This window comes from Jaculus jaculus, chromosome 7 (genome assembly GCF_020740685.1).
Source record: "Jaculus jaculus isolate mJacJac1 chromosome 7, mJacJac1.mat.Y.cur, whole genome shotgun sequence".
In the NCBI taxonomy this organism is placed as follows: Eukaryota; Metazoa; Chordata; class Mammalia; order Rodentia; family Dipodidae; genus Jaculus; species Jaculus jaculus.
This window is the reverse complement of record NC_059108.1, coordinates 153,892,562-153,910,912: the sequence shown is the minus strand read 5'-3', so window position 1 is coordinate 153,910,912 and position 18,351 is coordinate 153,892,562. Positions and strand designations below refer to the sequence as shown.

Sequence of the window (18,351 nt, the reverse complement as noted above, 5' to 3'; positions counted from 1 at the left end):
TTCCTCTAACGCTTGTGCCTGCTGCCCTCCCTGTGTGCCTAGATAACCTCAGATCTGTCCCTCCTAAATCTACGCAAGGATCGATCTATATATAAAATGAGCAAAATAATGTGATTCAGTGGACATCAGAGACATCAGTTGTTATCAGCACCTGGAAGTTGGCTCAGCGCCACCCACATGTACAACGTGAGTGAGAGCTAAGACCCTGGTCCGCAGTCCTACCACTCAGTGCGCTGAGGCAGGGGCATCACAAGTCCAGGCCTAACTGTGCTACATGGTGAGATCTAGGCTAGCCTAAGCAACTAAGCAAGACCCTGTTTCAGAAATCAGCTGGGCTCCCCAAGCCCCCAGATCCAGAACAATTACAAATAAAATGATGGGCACAACATTCCATCATGGATGGGGGAGTGACTCGTGAAGCCCAGTTCCTCCCAGGGGAACTAGTGGCAGCTGATGGTTGCTGGGGGAGGGGCCGTCCTGTCCTCCAGTGGTGCAGCCACTGGTAAGTCACCCACACTCCAGTAAACAGCCCTGAACCCATGCTCATGCCGGCTACCCCAATGAAACTAGTAGGTCTCTCTGTCTCTCATTCACACCCATATTAATTTATGCCATCAAAATACAGCATATACATGCATGCTGTTGTCAAAAATTAACATAAAAAAACAACGCTCCAGAGACTCTCACCTGATGACCCCCTCAAACTCAGGACAGCCTCTCATCCCTGGTTCCTTCTCCCTCACGACGTTAACTTGTTGTGGTGTCTCCCCCACCCCCACGCAGTGCTCAGGCTTCCCCGCGTGAGCATCCTATCAGGGTCTGCAAGCCCTCACAGCCCACAGTTGTGCCCGTATATAGACCAGGCACTCACATGTGTTTAGCCACTATTTTCCCAAGGCGAAAATGAATTTGTAACATTTTCTGCCAATGACATAAACTGGAACTCACTGTGAAAGGATTCAGACCACACTGCAAGGTGGAATTGCCATAGAATTCGCTCTCCTTGTTAATCCACATGTAATACATTTTTAGCTGTGTTCTTTGTACCTTTTCTTATTAATATAACTAAATCTTCATATGTTAGGAAGATGCCATCTCTCCCTCATGGGAGATGAACCCTGCCTTGAAGTTTGCTAATGGGCTGTTTTTCAGTCAGCATTTATTATGAGGATGTGAAAAGTTGTTTCATTCATGTTTTGGGCCATCTGAGATTAAAAGTGATATGCATCTACATTCCACAACTATTTGCCTTAAAAATGTTAACCTGATTTTGTATATAGGTAAACTTAAACCTGAATCGGCAAAGAGTGTAAATCGGAGCCTGGACTGGCCCCTCCGTCACCGCTACGGGCTCTTTGGAGAGGTTTACAAGCAGCTGAGCTTCCTCCTCTGCCAGGTGGGGACACTGCATGACTCAGTAGCTGACTGCTGCTACGTTGTGTGATGTGTTAACACATCACACGTGCTTGCTTTATTTTTATACATTTTTCCCTTTTTCTATGACGTGTGTTTCAACAAATTTTGCTTCAGTGTCATGGAGTAGACCCAAGCTCGGATGGATAATACGTATGAGAGTTTTCCCGTGGAAAAGCTCACTAAGCCCACTAAGGGTCCATCTCAAGACCCCATGCATAAAACACAGGCAGAGTTTATCACAAGCTTCCACACTTCTGTTACTCTTTTTTATTATTTTTCTTTGAGGTAGGGTATCACTCTAGTCAAGGCTGAAACATACTGAAGTCCTCCTGTTCTGCCTCCAAATTGCTGGCATTAAAGGTATGAGCCTTACTCCTTAAGTTATTGTTCCAGGCCCTGGATGAGGTCTGAAAGAACCCACACTCCAGGGCAGCAGTTCTTAAATGGGTTGGTCATGACCCACTGAGGGCATCAGTTAAAGCCTAGATTTCTGTCGCCTAAGTGGTTTGTGGACATCAGTTCCACATGTGAATTACTTGATATATATCCCCATTTCATGGTTAAGAATGTACCCAGAGTCCTATTTTACCCAATACCAGTGGTCTCTAACACACCCCAGTGAAACTAGAGTTCCACCTGAGTTCAACATTCCCTGAAGGTTCTGCCCAGGCTGTTTCCTGAGAACTACTCATTCCGCAAAGCTGAACTCAAACAAGTTTCACGTGGGCCTCCTGGATGGCCCGTCCTTCAGAGCCTCCCCAGTGCCCCGGAGCCACAGGACAGGAGGCTGCCCTGCCTCCTTGGGGACCTGGCCACCCTGGGGAAGCACCCAGGAAGCAGCATGGCCGGGGCGTCCCTCCTGCCTCACAGGCTGTCCCCTCGAGGGCCGGCTATACCTTGATGACTATCGGCACCCAGGTGCGCTGGTCCTGGTCCTTGTACACGTCCACGTCCCAGATCCACAGGTGCTCTGGATCCGGTGGGGTCTCCTCTACGAATTCCTCTGGGTTGAATTCAGCCATAGCAGACAAGCAGAGCAAGCAGTCTCTGGTAAAATCAACTTGGTGGTGAGAGGGGAAGTCTGTGCTCCTTATAGCAGCCTGGTGAGTGCCCCCTGGAGGCTGGGCATGAGGAGGGCAAGGCAGGTTGGGTGAAGGCCACAGAGGATTGTGCCTTAGGTTTAGAGGGCTGGCTTAGGCGGGGTTGGTGGGAGGCGGCAGAGCAGGGGTCCAGGTGCATGGTGGGTGGCACGGGCAAAAGTTATACTTGCTCCCTTGAGTCCTGGCTGAGTTAGGAGTACAGATTTGGAGCCTCCCGGCCAGCATTGCCTTTCTACACGGATACTCCAGGGCTCCCTAGAGTACCCTAGTCTTCCTCTGGTGGGAGGCTCTGCTCTCTGCTCCCGCTGGTGAAGGTATCCTCCTGTCCAAGACCCTGTTTGTGCGGCTGCTCAAGCCACATTCTCCCTGACCCCACCCTGGGTTTGGGCTGGAACCTCCAAGTAGGCTGAGGCCCTGTTTACCGTGACAGTGACACTGAATTTTGGGGGTAACTTTGAGTGTTATGGAGCCCTTGAGGGCTCTTGGTTGGGCTTTAACCCAGGCGTTAGGGTGCCAGACGGTCATTCGCTCAGTGCCTGCAGTGAGTCCGTGGCCCCAGGTTCTTGTCTTGTGAACTCCAAGAATGAAGTCCACAGACTACGGAGGGTGAAGGTTAGAAAGATTTTAGTATAGAACCTAAGAGAAGGAAAGAAGGCAGAGCGCCTCTAAATCAGGAGGGGTTCCCCAGAAATGGAAAAGCCCAGTGGTGACTCTATTGTGGCTTTCATGGCAAGAGGAACTGCTTTAGGAAAACTACACTCCCCCTTACATTCTCAAGGACAGTTCCCACTGAGAAAAATACCAAATATTTGCTTTGGGTGCCCTGTTACCCTCAGCCTCATAGCATAGCCCGTTTATCTCTCCTGGTCTCCACCAATGGGTGGCGTAAGTTAAGCCAGGTGATTTTATTGTGAGGTATTTGGAAATGTTGCTGAGCTGTTCAGTGAGTTTGAGTCTACAATTCTCAGAGCCAAAGAAATGAATTTAAGAGTCTTTATAAGTGAGAAAGCCAGGGAGCTGACTGAGGTCACTTCCAAAGAGGCGACAGTGACCAGCAGCAGAGGAAAAAGTGTTTTTAGCAGCTTGTGCTCAGGTGAGAGACTGAGGAAATGGAAGTGGCCATTGGTGGTGGCCACAAAGAGACCCACGTCGTCCTTGTTGGGGTTTCAGTGCTGTGACTGGACAAAGTCCTCCGTGTGGCCGAGGAGAGACGCTCGCGCGACCTGTAGCAGTGCTGGGGATCACAGAAGCGTGGTGTTGACGTCTGCCAGTGAGCGGAGACCCCAAGCCTGTGTCCATGTGTAGTTACGGATCAATAGAAACGAACTCCCCAATGACCCCAACAGGGAGTCTTCATCCCAGAAAAGGGCAAAACGGACTCAGGGCATGTGCTGCCACCTCACAGAGCAGTTTTGGCAGAACATGTGTGTGCCAGTCAACAGGCCTGACAGTCAGTCTCTCTGTGTAGCCCAGGCTGGCCTCGTACTGTCCCTGATCCTCCTGCCTTGGCCTCCTGAGTGTTGGCGCTACAGGCGTGACCCTCTGCAAATTACTGCGGTCATCCCGGAGAAAGGACAGAAGCTGACACGGCACAGCTAGGTGAACATGTTATATTTAGCCACAAGTGCTCACATCGTGTACAATGAACACCGAGAGGTAGGGGCACCAGCAAAGGACGGGAGCTGTCTCACGGGCACAGGTTGGCAACCTGTGGGCTCCTTCACAGCGCTTGCTCTCCGGGCCTCCTGCTGTGGTGTGGGCCATGACCCTGGGGATGCAGGCGGAGTCCTGAGCAGGGTATCTCTCGGGCCCTGCCCTGCATTGGAGCCTAAGTCTGTGAAATGGGTGGGAGTTCGCAATCCAGTGGTGTGTGGCATGGCACCTTGAGGGACATTGGCTCTGGGGCCTGAGGATTGTCTGGGAATTCAGGCACATGGACTTGCTCCTCTGTGGTGATGGAGCTCAGGGACAAAAGGAGGAACAGCCAGGTGTGAACATGAGACACTAATTGATCCAAGGGACAAAAGTAGAAAAACTGAAAACCATCATTCTGCTGGGAACACCAAGGGCAGAGGTACCACTGGACACCTGGGGCAGCAGTCAGGGCCTGGTCGTCTCTGGTGCCTGGGAGCTCAGCGGAAGGCTGAAGTAGCAGACCAGGATGTGGGCAGATATAGTGAGCTGGGCAGGGGCAACCTAAGGTTAACTGTTTCTCTCTGGAGCCCGGCATGGTGAATGAGAAAGAACTAGACTAGAAAACAAGGTGAACTCAAGCACAAACATCTCCCCTGTGGGTGCAGGGTCCAAAGCAGACAGGAAGTGTAGGACCTAAAAAAGGTGAGACAGATGGGTTAGGAGCAAAAAGGAGGAGCCGTGGGAATGAGGCTCATGAAAGCTGATTGCTGGGGTAGTGGGGTCAGGGAGGAGCTGGATGGTCACCTGGGGCCCCAGTGCAGATGTGTGCAGCTGGAAATCCCAAGGTGGCAAAGGAGAGACTTGGGCATCCCTGGGAAGCCTGTCCCACCCTGGAGACCCTCTGAAAGCTGTGGCCAGGGACGGGCACTCACACAGTTCTCTTTCTCACCTTGTCATTTCCATTTCAGCAATGGCAATTGTTCCAGTAACATCTCCTCCAGGCCTCTGAACTGAGGGTGAGGAAGGAGAGGGACAGGGTGATCAGACCCAGTCCTGAGCCTCCCCCGTCCACGCCGGCCCGGACTTCAATGGCTTGGGGCACAAAGGGAACTTGGATGGGGCCCAACCTGCCCCACAGTCTCAACCTGGGACTCTCATCAGAGAGGACTTCCTGCATCAGGAGCCACGTTGAAGACCTCAGAGGATGGCCAGTCCTCCAGTTCTCCCGTCCTCTAACCCATTCCTTACAAGTCTGCGGTTACTCCCTCTGTTATGCTTGTTTTGGGTGCTGGGATGGAGGGAATGCACAGCCCAGGCACCGGGTGAGGACAGGGCCATCTGAGATCACCTGCTGGGAGCCGGGGAAAGTCGTCCTTGCCTTGATGTGGTACACTACCCGCCAGTACATGGCGCCGGAGCATATGTAATACTTTCCAGGGTGCAGCTCCCACATCCAAGGCAGCTGATATGAAGTCAGCTGACTGGGGCTCAGAGGTTCTCCCACAGGAATGTCTTCCTGGCGCCACAGCACCTGGCGGCAGTTGTGTGCCTGGAGGAGGAAGACACGTTTCCAGTTTCTGCATGCCAGTTCCAGACTCTCCCAGGTTCTCCCATCAGCCAGAGTCTGTCCTGCCACTGATGTCAGCCAGACTGACCCAGGAGATGGGGGCACCAAGTGCTGAGGTCGCTGCCCCTCCCTGGGGTGAGCCACAGGCCATGCCCACTCCTCTCTGGGGCTCTGTCTGGGCCAGCCTGAGAGGAGACATCCAGGTGCCACTCCCCTGTTGCTAGGTTAAGCCATGGGGTCCTTCAACTTGGTGGGATTTTTGACTCTGATTTTCACCTATTTCCTCAACATGAACCCCAGAATCTAGTGACAGACTGGTTTTTCTCAGCCTCACTATGGCATGTCTCCCCAGGACCCTGGCAACAACCTCCTGACTTGTTCTTATGTGCACAACAGCCACATGGGTGACTGTGCACATACCCCACACTGCTGGGTGCTCGCTCGTGTTTCCTCCTGAAGTCCCACACAGGAGGCCCCTGCCTTCTTCCTCTCCAACTTTGTGTTCACTGTCTACCTCATGAAGCCACATCTGCACTTCTGCTCTCACAGCCGCTTCCCTAGTGCCTGTGTCTTCTGTCCTCCCTGTCTCCAAGGGGCTCCTGCGATCTGTCCTCCCCAAGCCTACTGAACGAAGAACATCTCTTCCCTAAGGCAGTTCCATACGAAACAAAACAGAAACTGATGTGATACAATGCAAATCAGAGACATCAGTTGTTATCAGCACCTGGAAGTTGGCTCAGCGCCACCCACCTCTACGACTGAGTGAGAGCTAAGACCCTGGTCTGCAGTCCTACCACTCAGTGCGCTGAGGCAGGGGCATCACAAGTCTAGGCCTAACTGTGCTACACGGTGAGATCTAGGCTAGCCTAAGCAACTAAGCAAGACCCTGTTTCAGAAATCAGCTGGGCTCCCCAAGCCCCCAGATCCAGAACAATTACAAATAAAATGATGGGCACAACATTCCATCATGGATGGGGGAGTGACTTGTGAAGCCCAGTTCCTCCCAGGGGAACTAGTGGCAGCTGATGGTTGCTGGGGGAGGGGCCGTCCTGTCCTCCAGTGGTGCAGCCACTGGTAAGTCACCCACACTCCAGTAAACAGCCCCGAACCCATGCTCATGCCGGCTATCCCAATGAAACTAGTAGGTCTCTCTGTCTCTCATTCACACCCATATTAATTGAATATATGAAAGGGATTAGTTTAGAAGGAATCAGGTTAGCAGGAATGGGAGAAGAAAAAAATACAGAGCTTAACTGAGGATGAATATCATCAAAATACATATATGTGCATGATATTGTCAAAAATTAAAATTGCCTGGTGTGGTGATGCATGCCTTTCATCCCAGCAGTCGGGAGGCAGAGGTAGGATTGCTGTGCGTTTGAGACCACCCTGAGACTCCATAATGAATTCCAGGTCAGCCTGGTCTACAGCAAGACCCTACCTCAAAAAACCAAAAGAGAAAAAAATGAAAATTAAAAAACTTAGGCTGGAAAGATGGCTTATTGGTTAAGGCTTGCAGGGCCCAGGTTCGATTCCCCAGTATGCACATAAGTCAAATGCACAAGGTGGCTCATGCATCTGGAATTCATTTGCAGTGGCTACAGGCTCTCTCATCTTTTTTTCCTTTCTTTCTCTCAAATAAAAAAGTTACACACCTTTAATCCCAGCACTCTGGAGGCAGATGCAGGAGGATTGCCGTGAGTTCAAGGCCACCCTGAGACTACATAGTGAATTCCAGGGCAGCCTGGGCTAGAGTGAGACCTTTCCTTGAAAAACAAAACAACTACAACAAAAACTTAACACTCCAGAGGACTCTCACCTGATGATCCCCTCAAACTCACGACAGCCTCTCCTGCTTGTTTCTTTCCTCACAACTGCTCTTCAGCCTCGTTAATCTTGTTGTAGTGTCCCTCAAACCAGCAGAGAGGGTTCAATCACGGTCTGCCAGTGTTCGCACCCTCCAGCTGTGCTTGTATCTAAAGCAGGGACTCAGTATGTCCAGCCCCTCTCTTCCCTAGGTGAATGTGGGCTTGTAACATTTTCTGTCCACGACATAAATTGAAACTCGCTGTTAAAGGGTTCAGAGTACAATGCAAGGTCTGACTGCCCTAGAATTCACAATCCTTGTCATTTCACCATCTAACCTGTGTAAAATTGCATTCTTCATCTCTTTTCTTATTAATATAAGTAATATAATAATATATTTTTTTAAATTAATTACGAGAGAGAGAGATTAAATGAGTGCTCTGGGCCTCCTGGTACTTCAAATGAACTTCAGATGCATTTAACACTGTGTGCATCTGGCTTTATATGGGTACCGGGGAATCGAACCCAGGTCTTCACTACCTGCAAACAACAGCCTTTAACTGCTGAGCCAACTCTCCAGCCCAATATAAGTAAAACTGTTTATGTTATGAACCCCCATCTTTCACTCATGGAAGATGCAGCCTGCCTTGAAATTTGTAAAGGGGCTGTTTTTCAGTCAGCATTTATTATGAGGATGTGCACACCTGTCTGGTTCATGGTTTGGGTGAAAATACAGAGGCCAAGCTGGAGAAATGCCTTAGTGGTTAAGACACTTGCCTATGAAGCTTAAAGACTGATGTTTGACTCTCCAGGTCCCATATAAGCCAGACACACAGTGACGCAAGCACTCAAGGTTGCACGTGCACACAAGGGGGCGCACGCATCTGGAGTTCGACTGCAGTGGCTGGAGGCCCTGGCACACCAATTGTCTCTCCTACTCTCTCTCTATTCTCTCACATTAAGAAAAACATAGTCGGTTGGGCCTGCTTCAAAAACAAAGAAAAAAAAAGTGAGATAGGCACCTAATTTTTCTTCAAATATTCAACTTCATATAAATACTAAATATTTTTTGTTGTTGGGCTTTTTGTTTTATTTTGAGGTGTGGTCTGGCTCTAATACAGGCTGGAATTCACTATGTAGTCTCAGGGTGGCCTCTGCCTCCCAAGTGCTGGGTTTAAAGGCGTACACCACCACACCCAGCTTATATCTTAGTTTTAAACAGCATATATGTAAACTTAAACCTGAATGACAAGAGTGTAAACCCGAGCCGGACCGGCCCCTCCGCACCGCTACAGGCTCTTCGGAGAGGTTTACAAGCAGCTGAGCTTCCTCCTCTGCCAGGTGGGGACACAGCGTGACTCAGTAGCTGACTGTTGCTACGTCATGTCATGTACTATTAGTACAAGTGATAGTGGTTTATATGCTTTTTTTTTTTCTGTATATGCTTTTTTTTTCCTGTGTTTCAACAATTTTTGTTTCAGTTTCATGGAGTAAACTCAAGATCTGGTGGAAAACGCGTACGAGAATTTTCTCGTGGAAAAGCTCAGTCACTAACAGTGCACGTCAAGACTTCACGCACAGAACAAGGAGTTTATCACGAGCTCCCGCGCTCCTGTGTTCCTCTTCAAGTCACTTCTTCCAGGATCTGGATGAAGTCCGAAGACCGGACACTCCGGGGCGTAGTTCTCAAGTGCGTTGGCCGTGTCCCGCGCGTCAGTTAAAGTCTAGATTTCTGCGGCCTAAGTGGTTTGCGGACATGGGTTCTGCACCGGAATGACTTGATAGGTACCCCCATGTTGTGATCAGGAATGCACCCAGAGTCCTGTTTCACCCGATACCAGTGGTCTCGCACAGACCCCGGCAAGACGGGCTCCATGTGACTCTAACACTCCCTGGCGGGTCCCTGGCCCCAAGAACGACTCACTCGGCAAAACTGAACTCGGAGGAGTTTTCCACGGGGCAGGGGCGCAGGGGGGTCTGGAGAGATGGCTTAGCCGTTAAAGCGCTTGCCTGCGACGCCTAAGGACCGAGGTTCGATTCCCCAGGACCCGCGTCCGCCAGCGGCACAAGGGGGCGCACGTCTGGGGGTCTGCAGCGGCTGGAGGCCCTGGCGCGCCCGCCTCTCTCTCTGCTCCTTTCTCTCAAATACAACGACGCGTAAGTTGTTTTAAACGAAGTTTCACGTGGGGCCTCCTGGCCCGTCCCTCGGAGCCTCCCCAGGGCCCCCGGAGCTGCGGGACAGGAGGCTGCCCCGTCCTCCTCGGGGTCCTGGCCACCCCGGGGACCCGGCGGCCTCACAGGCTGGGCCCCCCGAGGGCCGGCTGTACCTTGATGACTCTCGGCACCCACGTGCGGTGGTCCTCGTCCTTGTACACGTCCACGTCCCAGATCCACAGGTGCTGGGGGTCCGGGGGCGTCTCCTCCGAGAACTCCTCCGGGTTGAATTCGGCCATGGCCGGCGCGCGGCTGGGGGCGCGAGGGGCGTGCGCGCTCCCCGGGGCGGCGGGCAGCGGGGCGCCCCCTGGAGGCCGGGCGCGGACGGGAGCGCGCGGGGGGGGGGAGCGGGGCGCCCCCTGGAGGCCGGGCGCGGACGGGAGCGCGCGGGGGGGGTGGGGTGGGGAGCGGGGCGCCCCCTGGAGGCCGGGCGCGGACGGCAGCGCGCGGGGGGGGGGTTGGGGTGGGGAGCGGGGCGCCCCCTGGAGGCCGGGCGCGGACGGGAGCGTGCGGGGGGGGGGGGAGCGGGGCGCCCCCTGGAGGCCGGGCGCGGACGGGAGCGTGCGGGGGGGGGAGCGGGGCGCCCCCTGGAGGCCGGGCGCGGATGGGGCGAGCTAGCGCAGCAGGGGGGGGGGGCGGCTGAGATAGCAGCCCTCCGATCTAGGGCTTCCCCAGGCCCCCGCCAGCAGTGCCCTGGGACGTGGACTCCCCCACGGCTCCAAAGGTGCCACAGCCTTCTCTTCTAGTGGGGGGGCTCTGCTCCCTGGTCCCCACGGTGCAGGACCCTCTGGTCCAAGTCCCTGTTTGAGGGGCTGCTCGAGCCAGGCCCTGACTCCACCCTGGGTTTCGGCTCAGAGCTCACATTTGCTTCCTCATCTTCTGGATCGAGTCTCTGGAGAGCCAGACCCATGCCAGGCTCCCTCAGTGAACCTCTTCCTGTGCTTTTGGAGGCTGCCGAAGAGGCCCCTTCTCCCACGCCTGACTTCTTCCAAGGCTGTGATGGTGCTGTTGAAACTTGGGGCTGAGACAAGCATGGGATTTGTGTGTGTAGCTGGAATTCCTGTCTCAAAAAAAAAAAAAAAAAAAAAATCCCGTGACATAAAATATAAAGCATTTTATACAGTATATCAATTGTGAATCATCCTTGGAAAACAAGGTGATTCAACACACACTTTCAGTTACTGTAATTCTCCACAGCAATGGGGCAATGGACCAGAAACTCTCAGATCATCTCAACAGATCCAGAGAAACCATTTTGTGTTATCCCTTTATTAAAAAAAAAATTAACTTTTTTATTTGAAAGAGAGAAAGAGGGGTGAAGGGAGAGGAAAAGAGAGAAAGAATTGTTTGGAACGATTAGAAGCTTTGCCACCACACGTGAATGATGGGTTCCTGTGTCCTGTCCTATGCGCAGAAGTCAGAGCAGAGCAAGAAAGACCAGGAGGGGCTGATGAGATGGTTCAGTAGTTAAAGGCACTTGCTTGTAAAGCCAGATGGACCAGGTTGGTTTCTCCAGTACCCATGTAAAGCCAGATGCACAAAGTGGCACATGTATTTGGAGTTCGGGTACAGTGGTGGACGCCCTAGTGTGTTCATTTCTCTCTCTCTGCTTGCAAATAACAAAAATATTTTAAGCCGGGTGTGGTGACACCTGCCTTTAATCTCAGCACTCGGGAGGCAGAGGTAGGAGGATCGCTGTGAGCTTGAGGCCACACTGACTACATAGTGAATTCCAGGCCAGCCTGAGCTGGCTAGACCCTGCCTCAAAAAAAAAAAAAAAGAAAAGTGAAAGTCGATGATTTTCTTTTCTGGCTTCTTTTTAAAAGAAATTTTTATGGAAAACATTGAATTCATTAAAAAAGTGAAGTTATGTTGTCAGAATCATTACTTTAAAGGTTTCACAGAAATCCAGTGTTGTGGGTATTTGGGGGGAGTGCACAGCCATGTTGAGTCTTCTATGCCAGGAATCTCCCATGTCTTTGGACAAAAACAAGCTGGATTCCAAATGGTTAGTCTGGTTACTGTAACTTTTAAGACCCTTTCTAGAGATGGGGAGAGGCGAGAACATTGTTTGAATCACCTCCCAGCCACTAGTTCAGTCTTTTGTAGAAGATATTTTGAAGTCTGCTTTGCTAGTAAAGTTTGCCAAGGGTAGTATAATTTTTTATTGTTATTGTTTTTTTGTTTTTGTTTTTCAAGGTAGGGTCTCACTCTAGTCCAGGCTGACCTGGAATTCACTATGTATTTTCGGGGTGGCCTCAAACTCATGGCAATCCTCATACCTCTGACTCCCGAGTGCTGGGATTAAAGGCATGTGCCACCATGTCCAGCTAATAACTTTTTTTAAAAAAATTATTTATTATTATTTTGGCTTTTCAAGGTAGAGTTTCACTCTACCCAAGGCTGACCTGGAATTCACTATGTCGTCTCAGGGTGACCTTGAACTCACGGAGATCCTCCTACCTCTGCCTCCCGAGTGCTGGGATTAAAGATGTGCACCACACGCCCGGCTCAAGTGTAGTATAATTCATAGACTAATAAATAGTGCTGTATTAGGTGGTACTTAATATCTAGAAGCCAGTTTGATCCAAGAAGTTACTTCTGTGTCAGTCACATGCAGCACAAATAAACTTTCCATAAATGGGTGAACATGAGAGCTGCTTGTTTCAGAGAACATTCCATATATGTAATGAATACACGTACATGAATTTAAAATAATCCAGGCAAAGAGTTAAGAGCTTTTATCTTTAGCACAGCAAGTTAACTGTAAATATAATTTTATAATTTTTATTTATTTATTTGAGAGCGACAGACACGGAGAGAAAGACAGAGGGAGAGAGAGAGAATGGGCGCGCCAGGGCTTCCAGCCTCTGCAAACGAACTCCAGACGTGTGTGCCCCCTTGTGCATCTGGCTAACGTGGGACCTGGGGAACCAAGCCTCGAACCGGGGTCCTTAGGCTTCACAGGCAAGTGCTTAACCTCTAAGCCATCTCTCCAGCCCAACTGTAAATATTTTAATGTTAGTTTTTTCATCTATGACCCGAGATCATAGATGAGAAAACTGTCCCCAAACTAGAATTTAGTGCATTGGGAAAAAAAAAAAACCATCTAAAAATAATTAATTGAAGCTACAGTCTGTAGGTCACCTTTGTAATGTGTATGGGTCCGTTTTTCCTGGAATATCTTAAGCTGAAGCAATTTCCCCTGTTTTGGAGATTTTGTAATTAATATTTTGGCTACTGTTTGGAACAGATGGGCTGTCTGTGTAGATAAAAGTCTAGTTTTTCCATAAAACAGATGTTTATTTTGTTAAACTTACCACTGCACTTGTTTTACACCATTCATACACATGTGCTGACATTAATGCTAAACTGTAAAATTCAGGAATTAAAATGTGACCCTGTTTTTAAAAAAAAAAGTTGCCATAGTGCTGGGTTTCAGTGGCCCTAATATGGGAACCAAAAATGCAGTGCATGTTTCATGGCAAGTCGGGCACTGGGGGTTGGGCTGGAACCCCTGAGTGGGCTGTGGCACTGTTCACCATGGCAGTGATATGGAATTTTGTGGTGTCTTTGAGTGAGTCTCAGCTCTTCCTCCCTTCTTTTATACAAAAAGAGAGGGAGGCCCGATTTGCAGCGGCAGGCATTAACCAACTGGGGGAGTAGGGACCCGACTCCTCCCGTGGGATGTCTTTTTCCCACAGTCTTTGGCCCTTGGTACCTTTTGGGGAGGGGAGGCAGGGCCTATGTGGCCAGAGAGCAAGGCACGGCCTTAGTGATAATGGTTATGGTACCAACCTCCATGCAAGCCAGGTATACCTCTCAGGGAGTCCAGAAGTGGTCATATAGGGACCTTCCCCTGCAGTGCTTTGCCTCGTACCACGTTGGTGCCCATAGCACACTCGCTTCATTGTGAGCCGACATGCATAGGTCTGGATCCTATTTGGCCATGACAGGTAGACCGCAGTGATAGCAGAGGTATAGAGGACAGCGGTATAGTAAATGAGTACAGAATGTAAGATCAAGGGAGAGTGACAGCTGCAGGTGGCAGGTTTTCAGTAGCAACGCCTCGATCCTCCAGCTCCAGTCTGTGACAATGGGCCTGTAAAGGCTGCATCTTAATGACTTCAATCTGTTGATGTACAAAAGACATGATTTTATTTATAATAACGGGTCCGACTGTGAGTAAGAGGATTAAGATAAGTAGAGCTCCTTCCAGCTTGGTCCTGTTAGGGAAAAAAGGAGATTCTCTCAGGAAAGTGTTTCTTCCCTGGATATGCGAGATGTCCCTGGAGGATCATCAGCCTGTTTTACAAGCCTCTCTGGCAGCCATCTTGCAGCATTTTAAGCATACTGATCCTTGGCCCCAAAAGAGTACTGGGTCTGGGCCATTCCATTTTAAAGTTAAAGGATCTTTCCACATGGCTTTGGCAAAGGTATTTTTTGTATTTGTATGCCAAAAGCGATCAGCAGCTGAGTTTCCCTGAGTATCAAGGGTTAAAAAGTTTAGGACAAACAAGGCATGATGAAGGATATTTCTTGGAGAGCCTTTTATGGGATATAAGTCACCCATTTTTAATTTTTGGAGGGTATGTTTAATAGTTTGATGGGCTTGTTCAACAATTCCTTGACCCTGGGGATTGTATGGTATGCCTGTAATATGTTTAATTTGTAATTGATGACAGAAATTTTGGAATATTTTTCCGGTATATCCAGGACCATTATCAGTTTTAATAATTTGGGGCTTTCCCATGACACCATGCAATTGAGTACATGAGCAATGACATTTTTTGAAGCTTCCCCAGCATGAAGGCTGGGAAAAATGAATACACTAAAGGTACCCACAGTAACATGGAGGTACTTAAAATTACCAAATGAGGGAACATGTGTTACATCCATTTGCCAGATTTCATTGGGAATTAAACCTCTAGGATTCACACCTAAGTGGGGGACGGGTAGGAGGATGACAGAGTTTGTGCATTGTTTGACTATCTGGCGAGCTTGTTCCGTAGTGATTTTAAAAAGAAGATGCAAGGTTTGAGTGTTAAGGTGATATACAGAGTGAGCTGCTTTGGCCTGGGCCACAGGATCGAGCTTAACAAGGAAGGCAAACTGGGTGGCTTTGTCAGTCATTGCATTGCCTGTGACTAGAGGCCCAGGGAGCCCAGAATGAGCACAAATATGGCCTAAATAAAAAGGATGTTGCCTAGAATGTATGCATTGCTGGATGGAGAAAAACAGAGGGTAGTGTTTGTGGTGGGTTTTATGTATGGCACAGTTTCTAACAGGGGGATGGACTGAGCAATATAAGCACTATCAGTTTACAGATTAAAGGAGGTATTTGGAAGTTGTTGAAAAACCTGTAAAACACCAAAAAGTTCCACCAGTTGAGCAGAGTGGAATGGGGATTGTAGGGAAGTGGTTTGATTGTCTATAGTGAAGGCTGCCACTCCATTAGAGGAGCCATCAGTGAAAACTAGGGGGACGTGGGGAAGGGGTTGGGAAGAAGTCAATGTAGGAAAAACAAATGGCTGAAATCTCAGAAAGTGGAGAAGTTTGTTAGCAGGATAGTGGTTATCAAGGGATCCCTGAAAAGAGGTGCAAGATATTGCCCATTTGTTATCATTTTGTATTAACCATTGTATTTGGGAAGTGGAGTAGGGTAGAATGATTTTATCAGGGTCCTTACCAAATATTTTTCTGCTTTGATCACGTCCAATTTTTATTAACTCTGCCACCCATGAGGTGTAAGGGGTAAGGACTCTGGGTGGTGAAGCGAGTAAATGGACCCAGAAGAGGGGCCCCTCCTGCCAGAACACCCCGGTGGGTGTAAAGTCAGTGGCACAAATGACCAGAAGAGGCTTCTCATAAGAGATAAAAGTGACCCTTTGGCTCAGAATTGCAGCCTCCACTATCTTCAGGGATTCTAGGGTGGGGGCTGTTTATGAGCAGCGTGAGACAGGATCTGGATCTCCTTTTAGGATGTCAAACAAGGGTTTAAGCTCTCCCATAGTTGGCTTAAGATAAGGCCTGAGCCAATTGATATCTCCTATGAGTTTTTGAAAATCATTTAAAGTTTTTAGATGATTAGTTCTAAGCTGAATCCTTTGTGAAAGAATTTTGTTATGAAAGAGTTCAATGCCTAAGAATAAGTAAGGAGGTTTTAATTGAATTTTATCAGGAGCTATCTGAAGATCAGCTCCAGTAAGGGCCCTAGAAAGCTCTTGAGAGCAAGTAAGGAGTTCAGTGGGATCAGGACTGGCCAAGAGGATGTCGTCCATATAATCAATGATATACAAGGAAGGCCATCTATATCTAAATGGATCTATAATTTGGGCCACAAATTTTTGACACAGCGTAGGGCTGTTAGCCATCCTCTGGGGCAACACTTTCCATTGGAATCTCTGCATAGGGCCTCTAAAATTTACCACAGGTAAACTAAATGCAAAATGCTGATGATACTCAGGGTGTAAGGGAATTGTAAAAAAGCAATCCTTTGGGTCAATAATGATTTTACTATATCCTGCAGGAATTGCCACTGGAGTGGGGAGGCCTAGTTGCAGGGCTCCCATAGGTACCATGGCCTTATTAATTTCTCTAAGGTCCTGGAGTAATCTCCATTTTAAGGGCATTCCAGAAACACTCCATTGGGGTGGGGGTTTGGCCTCTGACCACCTGTTTAGATAAACCTATCATCTTAAAAGTCCTAAAGTACTATTGTTTGCTTAGTCCATCACAATGGAGATTACCTTATGCTCAGTGCTTTCTGACCCAGCAGGTTCCTCTGTTTTAGATTCTCCTTCTCCCTTCTTATCTGTCTTTGGCCACCAGCCAGACAAAATTCAGGGAGAAGTAGGATAAAGTCTGAGAGAGCCAAGGACATGTCCTATAGTGTATAGCTCGGACCTCTGTGCGAACATTTACAATAGACTTTATTAGACACTTGAAGAAAATAGGCAATAGGCATAAGAGAAGCAGAAGGCAAACTCCCACAGCTGCAAAGCTGCCTATCCAGGAACTTAGAGAGTCCCAACCAGGCAACACAGACTTAATTGCAGCAAGCAAATCATTAGTAGACTTAGTAGCATCAAAATCAAGATGACTGTTTTACATATATATATATATATGACTGTATAGCTAGAATTTTTGAATGTAAGTTAACCAAATCTAACAAAATGTTATCATGGTGCCAAAATTGAGACAGTTACTTTACATACAATAGAGTAGAATCTGGTCTTTTCTGAGCTAGGTAAATATTAATATAACCCTTGATATTTTTTTTTGAAAGAAAAAACATTACTTGACAACCAATGATTTTGTCTTAAACTTGATAGCTATTGATTTTACATACCACAGAAATTTTTATTAACATAAACCAACTTTATGTTTTACCCATGGCTTAATTTGATAAAGCTTAAGCAAGTTATCCCACATATTTTAGCCTGAAAATTAGTTTTTTGTTTTTTTTTTTTTTTTTTTTTTAGTTTGTAAACAGTTTAAAAACCTTTAACTTTAGGCATGGTGTTTAGGTTTAGCCTGAATTTTTTTTTTTTTTTTGACATCCGCACACCTTTATTTATATACTTTAACATTTTGATCTAAGTACCATTCAAAAGGCATTCTTAACAAGTAATCATTGAAAAATTCCTTCCCAGTTCCTTTAATCAATTTATCTTATCCCATCATTAATTATTTTTTTTTATTCCCCTGAGGGGGTGCACCATTCCTAGAAGTACTGCAATACCAGGTCAATGCGTGGAGTGGACGGAGCAAGCTCCTATTCCAACTCCAAGCTCCAAAAATCCATTTAATATATTGTCCTCAGATAGAGGGCATATCAGATATTAAACTGACAAGAAAGGATGCTACACTTGATCTTAGCCAAAAGGCCGAGAAGTGATTAATTATCTTTCTTATAAGGCTATTAAAAAGTTACACCAAATTGATTAATCCTATTACTAAAAAGAAAGCAGTCTTAATACAATTTTATGTCATTAATACCAATAACACACTTGGAGATGATTTTATTAGAAGTAACTAAGGCAAATTGTATTGTTATCTTGAGGCAGGCTGGCCTAGAAGTCAGATCAGTTGCCTCCTCCTTTTAAGTAACAGGACATTACAATCTTTCTTAAAATATCTGACAAATTATAAGTTACCTCTTTAGAGGAAGTTTTGTTGTTTTTAATAATCCTCTATGTAAGGTGAACTTGACCTAGAACAAATATCTGGCAAATTTACTCCTGTAAAAGACATTTAACTTTCCCTTTTTAATTTCTATGCTTAGGTCTTTGATTTCCTTGAAATGGTTCTCTAGAAGAGAAAGGGGTGTCACCTGCATCCATCTCATCTGTCACAGTCATAAACATGACATGACCAGCAAGCACAATGAGCTCACATAAACACATACACACACATATAAAAAGAACATATTCTCCTGATAAAATTTAAAAATTTGCTTAAAGAACTTGAAGCAATCTTAATTCCTTGTGCTTTTAAAATATCTTTTTTTATGGCACTTAGCTCCTTTTTTACTCTGCTAAATCTTTTTCTTAACCTGTGTTCCTTGGGTCTTGAGAGAAGTTTTAAGCCCTTCAACAACTTATGCTTACT

General features: G+C 47.7%; 1 non-coding gene across 1 annotated transcript; it reads right to left on the bottom strand.

Annotated features, from left to right (window-relative positions):
• Positions 1-17,448: 17,448 nt before the first annotated feature.
• On the bottom strand, positions 17,449-17,639 carry LOC123462378. Its single transcript, XR_006638207.1, has one exon. It is a non-coding gene; the product is annotated as a U2 spliceosomal RNA (small nuclear RNA).
• Between the last annotated feature and the right edge of the window lie 712 nt (positions 17,640-18,351).